The sequence below is a fragment of the Tamandua tetradactyla genome, chromosome 5, assembly GCF_023851605.1.
Source record: "Tamandua tetradactyla isolate mTamTet1 chromosome 5, mTamTet1.pri, whole genome shotgun sequence".
Lineage (NCBI taxonomy): Eukaryota > Metazoa > Chordata > Mammalia > Pilosa > Myrmecophagidae > Tamandua > Tamandua tetradactyla.
The window spans coordinates 133,636,370-133,650,814 of NC_135331.1; the positions used below are offsets into that span (position 1 = coordinate 133,636,370).

Here is a 14,445-nt window from a genome sequence, read left to right on the forward strand (position 1 = left end):
AACAAAACAAATAGATAAAATGGATTTCATCAAATTAAAAACTTTTGTTCACTGAAGGACATTATTTCAGTTTGCTAAAGCTGCCAGAATACAATATACCAGAAATGAGTTGGTTTTGCAATGGGGATTTATAAGCTTACAAATTTATAGTTCTAAAGTCATGAAAATGTCAAAATTAAGGCATCAGGAGGAAGATACCTTCTCTGAGGAAAGGCTGCTTTCCTCTGTCACATGGGAAGTCACATAGCCAACATCTGTTAGTCCTTTGCTCCCAGCTTCCATTGCTTTCAGCTTCTGATTCCACTGGCTTTCTCTCTTAGCTTCTATGGGTTCTTTTTCATCTCCAGGGTGTTTGTCTCTAAGCTCTTTCTCTTGATGTTTCTCTCTTTTTTTTTTCTTTTTCTTTCTGTCTTTTATCTTCGTAAAGCACTCCAGTAAAGGATTAAGAGCCAGCTTGAATGGGATGGGTCACATTTCAATTAAAACAACCTAATCAAAAGGTTCTACCTACAATAGGTATGTCCCACAAGAATGGATTAAAAGAATATGGCATTTTCTGGGGCCATAACAGCTTCAAACCTGCACAGACATTATTGAGAGAGTGAAAACAGAAGCTATAAAGCAAGAAAAAGTATTTGGAAACCATATATCCAATAAGGGTCTAATATCCAAAATATATACCCCATCAACAAAAAGCAAACAACAAATTTAAAATTCCAATTTAAAAAATGGGCCAAGGATTTGAATAGACATTTATTCAAAGAAGATATACCAATGTCCAATAAGCACATGAAGAGATGTTCAATGTAATTAGCCGCTAGGGAAATGCAAATTAAAATCACAGTGAGATATCTGTTCGCATCCACCAGAATAGCTTACTTTTAACAAAATGGAAAGTAACAAGTGGATGAGGAGAAAAAGGAGCACATGTATGTTGGCAGGAACATAAAATGGTGTAGCTGTTGTGGAAAACAGTTTGGCAGTCCCTTCAAATGTTAAGTATAGAATTACCCTATGATGCAGCAATCCCACTTCTAGTTATGTACTCAGAAGAACTGAAAGCAGGCACTCAAGCAGATATTTTCACACTTTATTAATAGTGGCATTATTCACAATAGCCAGAAGATGGAAGCAACCTAAGTGTCCATTAATACATGAATGCATATGCAAAATGTGGTATATACATGCAATGGAATATAATTCAGCTATTAAAAGGAATGGAGTTCTTATATATGTGACAATATGGGTGAACCTTGAAGACACATGTTGAGTGAAATAAGCCAGACAGAAAAATACAAACATTGTATGATCTCACTTATATGAAGTAATTAAAATATGCACATTCATAGAATGAGAAACTAGAATACAGGTTGCCATGGGTCAGGGTTGGGGTAGGGAATAAGCAGCTAATTCTTAATCGGTAGACTGTTTCTATCTGTGGTAATGGAAACATTTTGGTAAGTGATGATGGTGATGGTGGCACTGAATTGTATATTTGAATGCAGTTCAAAGGAGAAATGTTAGATTGTATATATGTTACCAGAATAAAACAAACAAACCATAGAACTCTACAAAGCAAATAGTGACCCTAATGTAAACTATGGACTATAGTTAATGATGCAATTATATTGTATCAAAGATACCACATTAATGCAAAGTATTATAATAGGGAAATCTTAGAATGATGGCGGTATATGGGAATTCTATATATTCTGCATGATTTTTCTGTAAACCTACAACTTCTCTAGTTTAAAAAAAATAGCAATTTCCCCATAAGAAATTTGGGAGGAATAATTAAATCAAGTAGTCCATGATAATCTGGTACAGTGAGTGTGTTCCATTATTTGTTAGTTGGTATTGTATCACAGTTGATGGGAAAGTTTTACTTCCTTACTAGATTGCAAAATCATTGAGACCAGGTTCTTCCTTATTCATACTTAATACCTAATACAATAAATATTTCTGAACTGTTGGATTGAACACAGAGCCAATAATTTTCTCCTTTGTAATGGATACTTGCCTGGAAGTTTCTGTTTCTTCATAGACAGGCTTACTAACATTTTCATAATTTTATTTTATAAAATAATGTTATCTGGCTAATAATGACTTAGCTAATAACTAACAATAACTTTATTCACCTAATGTTCATATTTTTCATGGAAGTAAACCATTTTTTGTGTGTTTTAATTTGGATCCTGAAAATTCATAAACAGAAACTATTACTAATTTCCTCTGCTAAGGTATAAACTGACTGGCATTTAAGGAATTTGCTCTATTGAAACATATCACAGAAGCATAATTTTCTAAGTTTTGCCTACATTCTCAAGCTCTATTCAATACATGTGAATGCAATGAATAACAAAGAGCTAAGTGATCTTTGGTGCACCTTGGCATGTTTTCACCTTTCTCTGTTCTTCACAAACTCCTTTACCAAAGTGGTTTGGGCCATGGCCCATATAGCTGGACCACGAGATTTTTTTCAGAAATGTAGTTTCTAAAAGGCACAAGATTAAATGTTTTAAGGTATCTAGAATTTACTCATTTCTTTATTTAACAAAAATGTATTGATTATTTATCATGTACTCACACTAGGGAATGTCAAAAACTAGTACTAAAATTTGAACAATTTTAATAAGATTTGTTTACTATTATCCACTTTCATAAAATTCATAATCACTCCATTTTTAGAAGCTTTCATGGTGTGGTTCATGTGTCAGCTTGGCCAAGTCATGATGCCCAGTCATCTGGTCAGGCAAGCACTGGCCTGTCTGTTGCTATGAGGACATTTCGTGGACTTAAATCATGATTATGTTGTCTGCATCGATAGCTGATTGCATTTGTAATCAGCTAAGGGGAGTGTCTTCTGAAATGAATGATGCTTAATCTAATCACTGGAAGGCGTTTAAGGAGGATTCAGAAGAGACAGTCACTTTCCTGTTGCAACCTGTGAGCCTCTCCTATGGAGTTTGTCCAGACCCATGATCAGAGTCACCAGCTTCACAGCCTACCCTACAGATTTTGGACTCTTCCATTTCCATTGGTGTCCAGTCAGTCTCTCCTCAGAGTTTGTTGAGGAACTTCTTCGGAGTTACCAGCTTGCAGCGTACCCTACAGACCTTGGACCCTTACATTCCCATGGTTGCCCAGCCAGCCTCTCCTGAGAGCTCACTGAGGACAGTCATTGGAATCACCAACTTGCAGCCTGCCCTACAGACTTTGGACTCTACATTCCCACAGTTACGTGAGACACTTTAATAAATTTTATATCAACAGATATCTCCTGCTGATTCTGTTTTTCTAGAGAACCCTGGCTAATACAGAAGATAAAAGAAAATGGTAAATGTTACTTAGGTCAATGGCTACTTACAAAATAAGATTTTATTAAAACTTATACTACAGTTTTCCCATAGCTCTTCAGTGTTTGTTATTATATTTTGATATTTGCTTACCCATTTCTTTTAATTACCAGACTGTGAGCTTGTACAGGACCATAATCACTCCCTGCCCAATGCCTGGCACATAATAGTTCAATCCAATTTGTTTAATGAATGAATAAAGGGATGAGGGAAATTGAAATGATATTTCATACATGCAGCAACACATGCGACTTTGCTACATTTATTAAGTACTTGACTCTTGCTTATCTCTGTGATAGACTAAATAGGATTGGATTTTACATTTCTGAAATAAGTACAGCAAATACAGTAAACTATTTAATTTTGTCTTCATTAATTTGGAGTTTGAGATCATTCAGTCTGGTTTACCTGAAATTGACCTCTGTGGGATTATTGAAAAATGATATATTAAACAGATTACAAAAAACTTAAAATCACTGACTTTAATGCACAAATGGTTAAAGATGCTTAACATTTTTTTTTTTTAGTTTTAAACTTCTTTTTTATTGTGAAATATAACATTTGAACAAAAAAGCAATAAATTTCCAAGTACTTTTGAACAAGTAGTTATAGAATAGATTTTAAAGTTTGATGTGGGCCATAGTTTCATGATTTTTCATTTTATCTTCTAGCTACTCCAAGAGACTAGAGATGAACAGAAATATCAATATCAATATCAATATTCAGCAGTCATACTCATTTGTTAAATCCTATTTTCTCTGTTAATTTCTCTTTCTCTTTAAATAACATATATACATAAAAACAATAAATTTCAAAGTGCATCTCAACAATTAGTTGTAGAATAGATTTCAAAGATTGGTATGGGTTGCAGTTCCACAATTTTAGGTTTTTATTTCTAGCAGCCCTAAGGTACTGGAGGCTGAAAGAAATGTCAGTATAATGATTTGAAAATCATAATCATTTGTTAAACTTGACCTTCTCTGTATAAATCTACCATCACCTTTGATTTCCCCCCACTCTTTAGCGGTATTTGGGCTATGCCCATTCTAACTTTTTCATATTGGAAGGGGCTGTTGCATTATGGGATAATGGGATGAGGAACTAGTTGATGTTCTGGAAGGTCTGGGCCCTCTACATTTCAGGACTTCTGGTTCACAGACCCATCTGGAGGTGTAGGTTTTGGAAAGTTACCCTAGTTTAGCATGGAACCTTTGTAGAATGCAGGAATGGTTTTGGTTGGGGTTTGGCAAGTTACATAGCAATGTCTAACTGAAGTTTGTGTAAGAGTGACCTCCAGGGTATCCTCTCAACTCCATTTGAACTCTCAGCCACCGATACCTTATTTGCTACACTTCTTTTCCTCCTAAAATGCTTAACATTTTAAAAAGAAGTACAATAGCTGGTTGAATGGAAACGGATGTCTTAATTAGGAAGGTTCATCCATTTAGCAAAATAAGCCAAACATATCTCTATTTAGAACTGCTCGATATTTTATTCCTTAAATTTGTATTCACATTCCTTTACACAATAGCCATCAACACTGTTTATAATACTAAAGAAAAACACAGAAAATCTTTCATAAGGATGATGAGAATTCGGCTGGAATTCTAATATGTGAAAATTTTTAATGATGTAAGACAAAAAAATGATTACGGATATAGGTTGAAAAATACAACGCGGCAATAGCAAAGTGAGAAAATCACGCTATAATTATAATTTCTTGAAGAAGTAAACATTTAAATTTCATTTTTAGGAAAAGAAAAATTTATTTTAAAATTCATCTCTTCTTCAGTTCTCAAGGTCCACCCTCCCCTCAGGTGCTCCACCTTTAACGCCAATGCATCAATTTCCATGAGAAGTTTCCCCAAGGAAGTTATTTTCATATTTTAGCTGGTTTTTTTTTTTTTTTTTTCCTGAAGGCCTGAATTTTATCTCTGGCTCGCAAACCCGTGAGGATACACTGCACTCCTTGGGAATGCGACCTGGCTTTTCCTTTGCAAGACCAAAGTTCATGTACTCCTGAACTCAGCCCTCTTATTGCCTGGGCTCCTACAACCAGCTGGGGGCATCTTCTCCTGACTCACTCCCAAGCGACTTCTGGGAACACTCAGCCAACCCGGGCAGAGCCGGCCGCAGGGGCTTCTGGGGCTTGTGGTCTCTGGGACTTTGTCCTTCCCACTTCCCCTTAAGGGTAAGCAGCGGGAGCTCGGCATCTGTCTTCACCCCCTTCGCCCCCGTGTGTTGCGGTGCTCACCGCCCCCGCCCCCCCCACCCCCGCACTCGGATTCCTGCCGTCTTGGGGATGGTGCAGAACCTCTGCTCTTCCTCCCCGCCACTCTGAGGGCGCCCTGACTCCTCTACAGAAGGCGTGAAGGTAGGTGGGGAAGGGCCCCTGCTGGCCTTCGATGGCGCTTCACCTCCCCCACCACACGGGCTTCCTTTGCTGCCTGTGTGGGCCACGCTGCCTTTCGCGTGTCCTTGCTTTGGCCTGAGTTAGCGCCGTTAGCATCCGCGCATGGTTGACCGAACAGGACTACATTGCATCTGCACTGGAACTTTGAAGAATAGGCCCTGAAGTCTGTGGGTTCCTCTGGTATTTCAAGACTGAGCATGTTCAAGCGTGGTTTGAGCACCAACCTGGGTCCGGAAGCTTCCCAGAGAAGGAGAGGCTTGTTTTTCGAGGCTGTAGGGGAGCTGGCCGTCATTCATTTAGCACATCGTTTTATTGAACACCCTCTCTACTGGAGGAACTATAGTAAGCCTCGTAGGTGTGAAAGAGGGGACAGATACAGCCTTCTCTGTCAGGGCCCCCTCAGGCTTGTGCTAGTGATGGACAAATAGATCATGAGACTTAACGGGGTAAAGGATGAAACTGCATGGTAGGACAAGCTTTAACAAGGAAGTAGGACCTTAAGGAAGAATAAGTCCCATACATTTGAGAAACAGGGGCTGGACTGGGGAAATACAATACCGATAAAGAGACTTGTAAGAGAACAGGTTTCAGAAGGCAGATATGTATGGTGAGAACAGAATGTTGTTTTTAGTTGTGTGTGTGTGTGGGGGGGGGGCGGTGCTTGGTCCGAGAATCGAATCCAGGTTTCCGGCTTGGAAGACGAGCATTCTACCACCGAACCACCCGTGTACTCCAGAATGTTTTATTGTGTGTGGAGTGTTTGAAGTGAAATCGTAGGAAGTAAGTCTGGAGAAATAGCTTGCACTGGATTGTGAAAGGCTTCATTTGGCTTCAGAACCTGAAATAGCAGAGGCACATTTTGGAAAGAAGTGTACTGTTGTTTAATATTAACAGTGTTCATACTGTGGGAATAACACATAAGATGGACTCTGTTCATGAGTAGGATGTATTTTTCAATAGCAGTATTTCTGGCAACATAATTATCTACACATATTGATGACTTTCTCAGGCTTGTTTGTATTGCCTTTTATTTCCTATTTAATATCTAGACATTTACAGTTTGTAATATGGATGCATTCAGAGTCCATTGGTTGGCAGAGATTTGTGAGTTGCTAGCTGACCGTTATTCTCGTTGTTTTTGTTTGGGAAGACTTACAATTTGAGAACGGTTTAGGAGGACATTTATAATTGGAACATGAATAATCTGGATAACTATTTCAGAGCAGGGCCATGGGCTACAAATAATGAAATTCAGAAATAAAATTTGAAATGGAGGTCAGGAGCACAAATGGATGATTCTGAGTATGGTTTTATTCTTTTTTCATGAGTGACAGTGGTTTAGAAAGCCATGAATACTGGTTTGGAAAGCTAAAAGCAGTATTTTGGGGGCCTTGTTAAAATATGGAAAGTCTTACCTTATCTAATGTTTCAGAGTATTTAAGTGTGTTAGGGGCCCAGTGGATATACGAGGGAGGATCAGAGAGAATCTCTTGGTTCTTTCATAGGACATGTGTACGCCATGTGTACACGTGCTGTACCAGGACACTTAAAGATGAAAGTCAGGGTTACAACGACAGTTAAATTAGGTCGGGTCACTTGGCTGTGTTGTGGAGAATGTATTGGTGAGACTGCATTGTATCAGTCAGAAGGCTGTTGTATACATTAATGCAGGAGATATTAATGATATGAGGAAGGAATAGACAAATTTTTAGATATATTAGGTTATAGAATTGACAGAACTAGTTTAGGGGGATAGATGGGGAGTAGTGCCACTGAAGCCAAGGAGCAAAGTGTTTTAATAGTAGAGGGGTGGTCATCAAGGCCAGATGCTGCTGAGAAGTATAATGGGGCTTAGCAAGTGGCCATAAGATTTGGCAATTACTGTGTCACTTGCAACTTGATAAGGGCAGCTAGGTAAGGTGGAGGTGGTTGGAGAGTTTTTTTTCCTTTCTTGAAGTTGGGAGCAACTTGAGCAGTACTATATACTAAGGTATAGAGGTCAGTACAAAGGGAGATATTGAAAGAGGAGAGAGGAGATAGTAGGCGAGATGTAAGGAGTTGGCATGTACTTAGGGCATATTCTTTTAGAATACTGCTTATGGTATATAAGGATAGCAAGGCATTTGCTGTAAGTTTTGGGGAACATACCATAGACTAAGCTGAGCTTTTTTCTAGGCTGGTAGAGTGCCTAGGATCCAGCTTGCTTGCTATTCATTCATTCATTAAGTCAGTCAACTAATAGTTTTTCAGTGCTTATCATGTCTAACCAGATAGGTAATGAGTTCATGGAACTCACTTGCCACTGAGTGACATAGACATTAAACGACTAATTAAATAATGAATTATTCAGTTGCAATTGTGGTAACTGATAAGAAAGAAGAATATGGAATGTTAAGATCACGTATTTTAGAAGGAATGAACATGGTCTGAAGGTATCTAGGAAGACCGTTCTAAGATGGAATGTTTAAGCTGTCACCTAAAAGAGATCTCTTTAGTCATCGATCAAGTCAGCCATCCTTTCAAGGCTGCTATCTCCTACCATTATTATCTCATTTATGGTTTTCTGTTAACTGTTAGTTGCTGTCTCTCCTCTCTTGAACACTGGAAATGTATCTTACCAGTGGGTCGCTTGTGTTGGGAAATTTTTAGGAAATGAGGCTTTGCAAAGATCTTTCCCAAGCCAATTATTGCTGCCTTATGATGACTAAATGTGAACTAAGTGGTCATTTAATTTCATTCATGCTACATTGATTCCCATTAGGAAAGAAAAAATGATTTGGGAATGGCAAATCGATGATCAGCACAGCCACCACTCACTTAGTCTCTTTGGAGGAACCACAGCCTGCTCAGGGCCTGTCACTTCTTATTAAGAATTTTTTGTAACAGCCAATGAAAGTATGCCTTTTTTTTTTTTTCATTTAAAATTTTAATGCTCTCTAGGTCAAGTGATTGGGGAATAAGCATCCACTCCTGTGTCTGTGTGCAGTGAAGCAAAGGTACTATTGCTGGTATGATTTTGCATTTGCATGGCACTTGACTATTGGCTAAGTGCTCCTACAATCAATTTTATTGTTCAATTTAAAAGCTAGCCTAAAGTCACTCCTGTGAAAATTTGTTTGGCATGATTTAGAGGAAAGGATCTTTTCTAAAAATGGGCCTTCTGTGATATGGAAAAATTCCGATCACTCAAAAGACTATTTATAATATAAGACAATGTGACTATCATCTGAATTAAGCTGTTAATAGAAGACATCAGTTACATAGTTCTTTTTTGTTACCTTTCTTTACAATGGAAGGGAAAAGCAAATCAAAACAAAACTACTTTTAACAGTAGAAATACAACCCTGCAGGAAGTCAGTCTAATGCATGATTTGTTTTTTATGTAGGATACTCAGGGATGTATTATGAGTGATAGTATTTTGTTTTACTGCACCAACGTTAGTATTTTATAATTATGGTGCTTTATCTAGAACAAAGATTAGGTTTTAACATCACTAGATTTAAAAAAAAAAAATATTGATATATATCCACACACAACACAAACCATCCAAAGTATACGATCACTGGCTCACAATATCTTCAAATGGTTGTACATACAACCCCATGAAGGATTTTAGAGTATTTTTATTACTCCAGAACCAAAATAAGAATAGAAAATAAAACCCCAAACCCTTCATGCTACTTATCCGCCATTATTGACTCAAAGTATTGGTGTAGTAAATTGTTACTATTGAGAAAGAATTCTAAACTATTACTGTTTACTACAGTCCATTCTTTTCAATAGTTTTCTCCATGTGCCCCTCTATTTTTATTTTAGTTTTTTAATTGGTATATGTTATATGTTCACATACCATGTAATTATCCAAAGTGTACTATCAGTGGTTCATAATATCATCAGATAGCTGTGTCTCTATCATTGCAATTGACCTTTCCTTTTATTTTTTTTTGAAAAATAACATGATATACCAAAAAGCAATACATTTCAAAACACATCACAGCAATTAGTTGTAGAACAGATTTCAGAGTTTGGTATGGGTTACAGTTCCAGAATTTTTAGGTTTTTATTTCTAGCTGCTCTTAGAAACTGGAGACTAAAAGAAATATCAATATAATGATTCAACAATCATACTCATTTGTTAAATCCTACCTTCTCTGTATAACTCCACCATCATCTTTTTGAACTTTCTCCCACTCTTTAGGGGGTATTTGGGCTATGCCCATTCAACTTTTTCATGTTGAAAGGGGCTGTTGATAATATGGGATGGGGGTTGGAAATAGTTGATGTTTGGAGAGACTGGTTCTTCTGCATTTCAGGATTTATCTAGTCCAGAAACCCTTGGGAGGCTGTAAGCTCCTGAAAATTTACCCTAGTGCATGGAACCATTGTAGAATCTTATACAGGAATAGTTTTGGTTGGGGTTTGGCAAGCTGTGATAGCAACATCTAACTGAAGCTTGCTTTAAAGAGTAAACTCCAGAGTAGCCTTTTGACTCTATTTGAACTCTCTCATCTACTGATACCTTATTTGTTATGCTTCTTTTCCCCCTTTTGGTCAGGATGGCAATGTTGATTCCATAGTGCCAGGGCCAGGCTCATCCCTGGGAGTCATCACCCTTGCCTGTAAGGGGACTTTCACACTTGGATGTCAAGTCCTATGTGTGGGGGGAGGAATATGATTTAATTTGCAGAGTTGGGATTAGAGAGAGAAAGAGGCCACATCTGAACAAAAAAAGAGGTCCTCCTGAAGTAACTCTTTTGTATACCTGTAGGCAGGCTAAGCTTCTCTGCTACCTACATAAACTTCACAAGAGCAAGCCTCCAAATCAAGGGCATGGCCTAGTGATTTGGCTGTCCCTAATGTTTGCATAGTTTCTGGGGTTTCCCCCATTGGTGAAGTTTAATAGTTCCATATATATTTTTCCCATCCCTCAAGGGACTTTGCCAATACTTTTTGATTATCTGCTTAATCTACTCTGGGATGTATCCAGGCATTATGTTAAGCTATACAGGATTAAAGGTCCTCTTTTTATTTTGGACTTCCTGTGTTTGAATTGTTTAAATCATCTGTCCAGATGGACTGAGTTAGATTATGTGCTAAAGAAAATTTAGCGCATTAATTTTTTTTCTGGCCAAAATAAGGCTTTCTTCCTTTGGTCTCAAAGAGTAGATGAAGTTCTGAAATACAAACAATGTCTTCTTTACCTCTGTATTCTGAATTACTTTAATCCCAACTTGATCAGCTTCATTCTTATCTCTAAATATCAGATTATACATATATAAAATAGCCTCTCAAATCCAGAAATAACAGTTATGGCTCTGTACTAAATTCAACTGCTATAAGTACGTAAAATCTAGGCCCCGTTTTCTTATAGGTATTTTCTAAATGAGACCATACAATATATTTTTTTGTTTGTTTCTGGCTTATTTTGCCTCACCAAATGTCTCATAGGTTCATTCACAATGTTGCATGCATTACAATTTCATTCCTTTTTGTAGAGACACAATATTCAATCATGTATACACCATCATTCGCCAATCTACCCTTCAGTCAGTGCATCCTTCAGCCACTTCCATTCACTGGGCATCATGTATAATGTACAAAATCAACAGCCCATCAACACTCTCAATTTTAGGTAATCTCATTGTTCTCAAAAGAAAGATAATCAATAAACACACCCTCACCAAATAGAAAATCTAAACCTCCCCTTAATTCTTGTCCCTCCCTGCATTATTTACCCTGGTGTTGCTGTGATACTATTGATGTTTTCCTATTAAACATAGCCCATAGCATGCAACAGCAATTTTCCCCCTATACCCCAAACTTATACATTCGTTGCACAAGATTCATACCTTTGCAGAAGTTCATGCAAGAACTTATTTATTAAATATTTGTAGTGTTAATTGGTGGGACACATAGGTTTATACAACTTCTTTCAATTATGTTCATTTGCAATATAATATACTTATAGACCCACTAGTAAAACACCTTCACTTCTCTTTGTTCCCTTACATTTAAGTTCAACCTCGTTAGCTAACCATTTAGCTTGTTCCTATGTTTCCAGGAAGTTGTCCATTTCATCTAATTTGTCTAGTTCGTTGGCCTATAGTTAGTTGTTCATAGTATCCTCTTATGACTGTTTTTTATTTCATCAGGGTCTGTGGTAATGATCACCCTCTCATTTCTGATTTTGTTTATTTGCATCCTCCCTTTTTTTTTCTCTGTTGGCCTTGCCAGAGGCTCATCAATTCACTGATTTTCTCAAAGAACCTACTTTTGGTTTTACTGAGTCTTTCTGTTGTTCTCCCATTAATTTAACTCTGCCTTAATCTTTGTTATTTCTCTTCTTCTATTTGCCTTGTGATTAGGTTGTTGTTCTTTTTCAGGTTCCTCCTGATGACCAGTTAAGGCCTTGATTTTTTTTTTTTTTTAGGTGCATGGTCCAGAAATTGAACCTGGTCTCCCATATGGAAGGTGAGCATTCTACCACTGAACAACCTGTGCACCTGGCCTCGATTTTTGCTCTTCTTTTTGCATAGGCAGGCACCGGGAATTGAACCCAGGTCTCTGGCATGGCAGGTGAGAACTCTACCTGCTGAGCCACCGTGGCCACCCTCTTCTTTTTTAATATAGGCATTTAGGGCAATAAATTTCCCTCTCAACACAGCCTTTGCCACATCCCATAAATTCTGATATGTTGTATTCTTGTTTTCATTTGTCTCCAGATAGGTACCAATTTCTCTAGCAATTTTTTCTTTAACCAACTGGTTGTTTAAGACTGTGTTATTTAATCCTCATGTTTTTTTGAAAGTTCTCATTCTTTGGTGGTTGTTGAGATCCAAATTCATTCCATTGTGGTCATAAAAAGTGCTCTGAATAATTTCAGCGTTTTCAAATTTACAAAGATCTGTTTTGTGCCTCAGCATATGCTCTATCCTGGAGGATGTTCCATTAACACTAGAGAAGAATGTGTATCCTGGTTTTGGGGTGTAATGACCTATATATGTCTTTTAGGTCTAATTCATTTATCCGATTGTTTAAGTTTTCTATTTCCTTGTTGATCCTCTGGTTGTTCTATCTATAGAGGACAGTAGTATATTGAAGTTTTCCTACTATTATGGTCTGTTGCTTCCTTCGGTTTTGTCAGTGTTTGTCTCATGTACTTTGGAAGTCCTTGACTGAGAGCATAAACATTTATGATTGTTATTTCTTCTTGATGAATTATCCCTTTTATTAATATATCATGTCCTTCTTTGTCTCCTATGATGTCTTTACATTTAAAGTCTATTTTGTCTGATACTGATATAGCTACTCCTACTTTCTTTGGTTATAGCTTGCCTGGATCATCTTTTTCCATCCTTTCTCTTTTAATCTATTTGTATCTTTGTGTCTAAGATGAGTCTCTTGTAAGCAGCATATAGCTGGTTTATATTTATTAATCTATTTTGTCAGTAATGTCTTTTAATTGGTAAGTTTAGTCTGTTAACACTCAAAGTTATTACTGTAAAGGCATTTCTTGAATCTACCCTCTTATCATTTGGATTTTATTTGTCAGATCTATATATTCTTTACCATCTTTTTCTTTTTATCCTTTAAATTACCCTTACTGGTACTCTTCAATTCTGTGCCCACCTCCAGACCTTCCTGTCCTGTCTATTTTTTTTAGCCGACAGAACTCTTTTTATTATTTCTTATAGTGCTTGTCTCTTGTTGACACATTCTCTCAGCATTTGTTTGTCTGTGAGAATTTTAATCTTTCCCCCAGTTTTGAAGGACAGTTTAGCTGAGTATAGAATTCTTGGCTGGAAGTCTCCCTCTTTCAGGATCTTAAATATATCAAACCACTGCCTTCCTGCATTCATGGTACCAGTTGATTAGTCAGAACTCAGTCTTATGTGGTTTCCTTTGTGTGTAATAGATTGTTTTTTTTACTTATTGCTTTTAGGATTTTCTGCTTCTCTTCAACATTTGACAAACTGATTCGTATGTATCTTGGGGAAGGTTTGTTTGGATTTATTCTTTTTGGAGATCATTGGGTGTGCTGGTCTGAATCTGTGGTGGACCCCAGAAAAGCCATGCCCTTTGATCCTCATTCAGTATTGCTGGCTGGGAGCATTTTGATTGTTTCCATGAAAATGTGACCCACCCAATTGTGGGTGGTAACTTGATTAGATGATTTCCATGGTGGTGTGTCTCCACCCACTGAAGGTGGAGGTGCTTGCTGAAATCCTTTAAAAGAGGCAACATTTTGGAGAGAGTCCCCTTTTTTGGTAGAGAAAGCTAGCAGATTCCACCATGTTTGCTATGTGCTCTTCCAGCTGAGAGAGAAATGTTGAACGTTATTGGCCTTCTTGAACCAAAGTATCTTTCCCCAGATGCCTTGGGTTGGATATTTCTATAGACTTGTTTTAATTGGGACATTTTCTCAGCCTTAGAACTGTAAACTAGCAACTCATTAAATTCCCCCTTTTAAGAGCCATTCCATTTCTGGTATGTTGCATTCTGGCAGCCAACAAACTAGAACATTGGACTTCTTTAATTTGCAAATTTCTGCCCTTAATATGGGTTGGGAAGTTTTTCCCCATTATATCCTCAACTAATCTTCCTAGCCCTTTACTCTTCTCTTCTCCTGTGACACTGATGAGTCTTATATTGTGCGTTTTGTTTTGTCCACCATT

The 14,445-nt window shown here is 37.5% G+C and overlaps 1 protein-coding gene across 8 annotated transcripts in view; it reads left to right on the plus strand.

The window, feature by feature from the left end:
- The first annotated feature begins 5,634 nt into the window (after positions 1-5,634).
- The window catches only part of MEI4 (meiotic double-stranded break formation protein 4), a 304,891-nt gene continuing 296,080 nt past the window's right edge, over positions 5,635-14,445 (plus strand). For 2 of the 8 annotated variants that reach the window (XM_077159255.1, XM_077159257.1), the window contains exons 1-3: positions 6,547-6,640; positions 8,710-8,765; positions 12,201-12,241. The gene's annotated coding sequence lies outside the window, so the exon portion shown is untranslated. Of the gene's footprint in view, positions 5,731-6,481; positions 6,641-8,709; positions 8,766-12,200; positions 12,242-14,445 lie in introns of those variants that run through there. The other 6 variants (XM_077159254.1, XM_077159263.1, XM_077159260.1 and 3 more) reach the window with 5 other exon arrangements.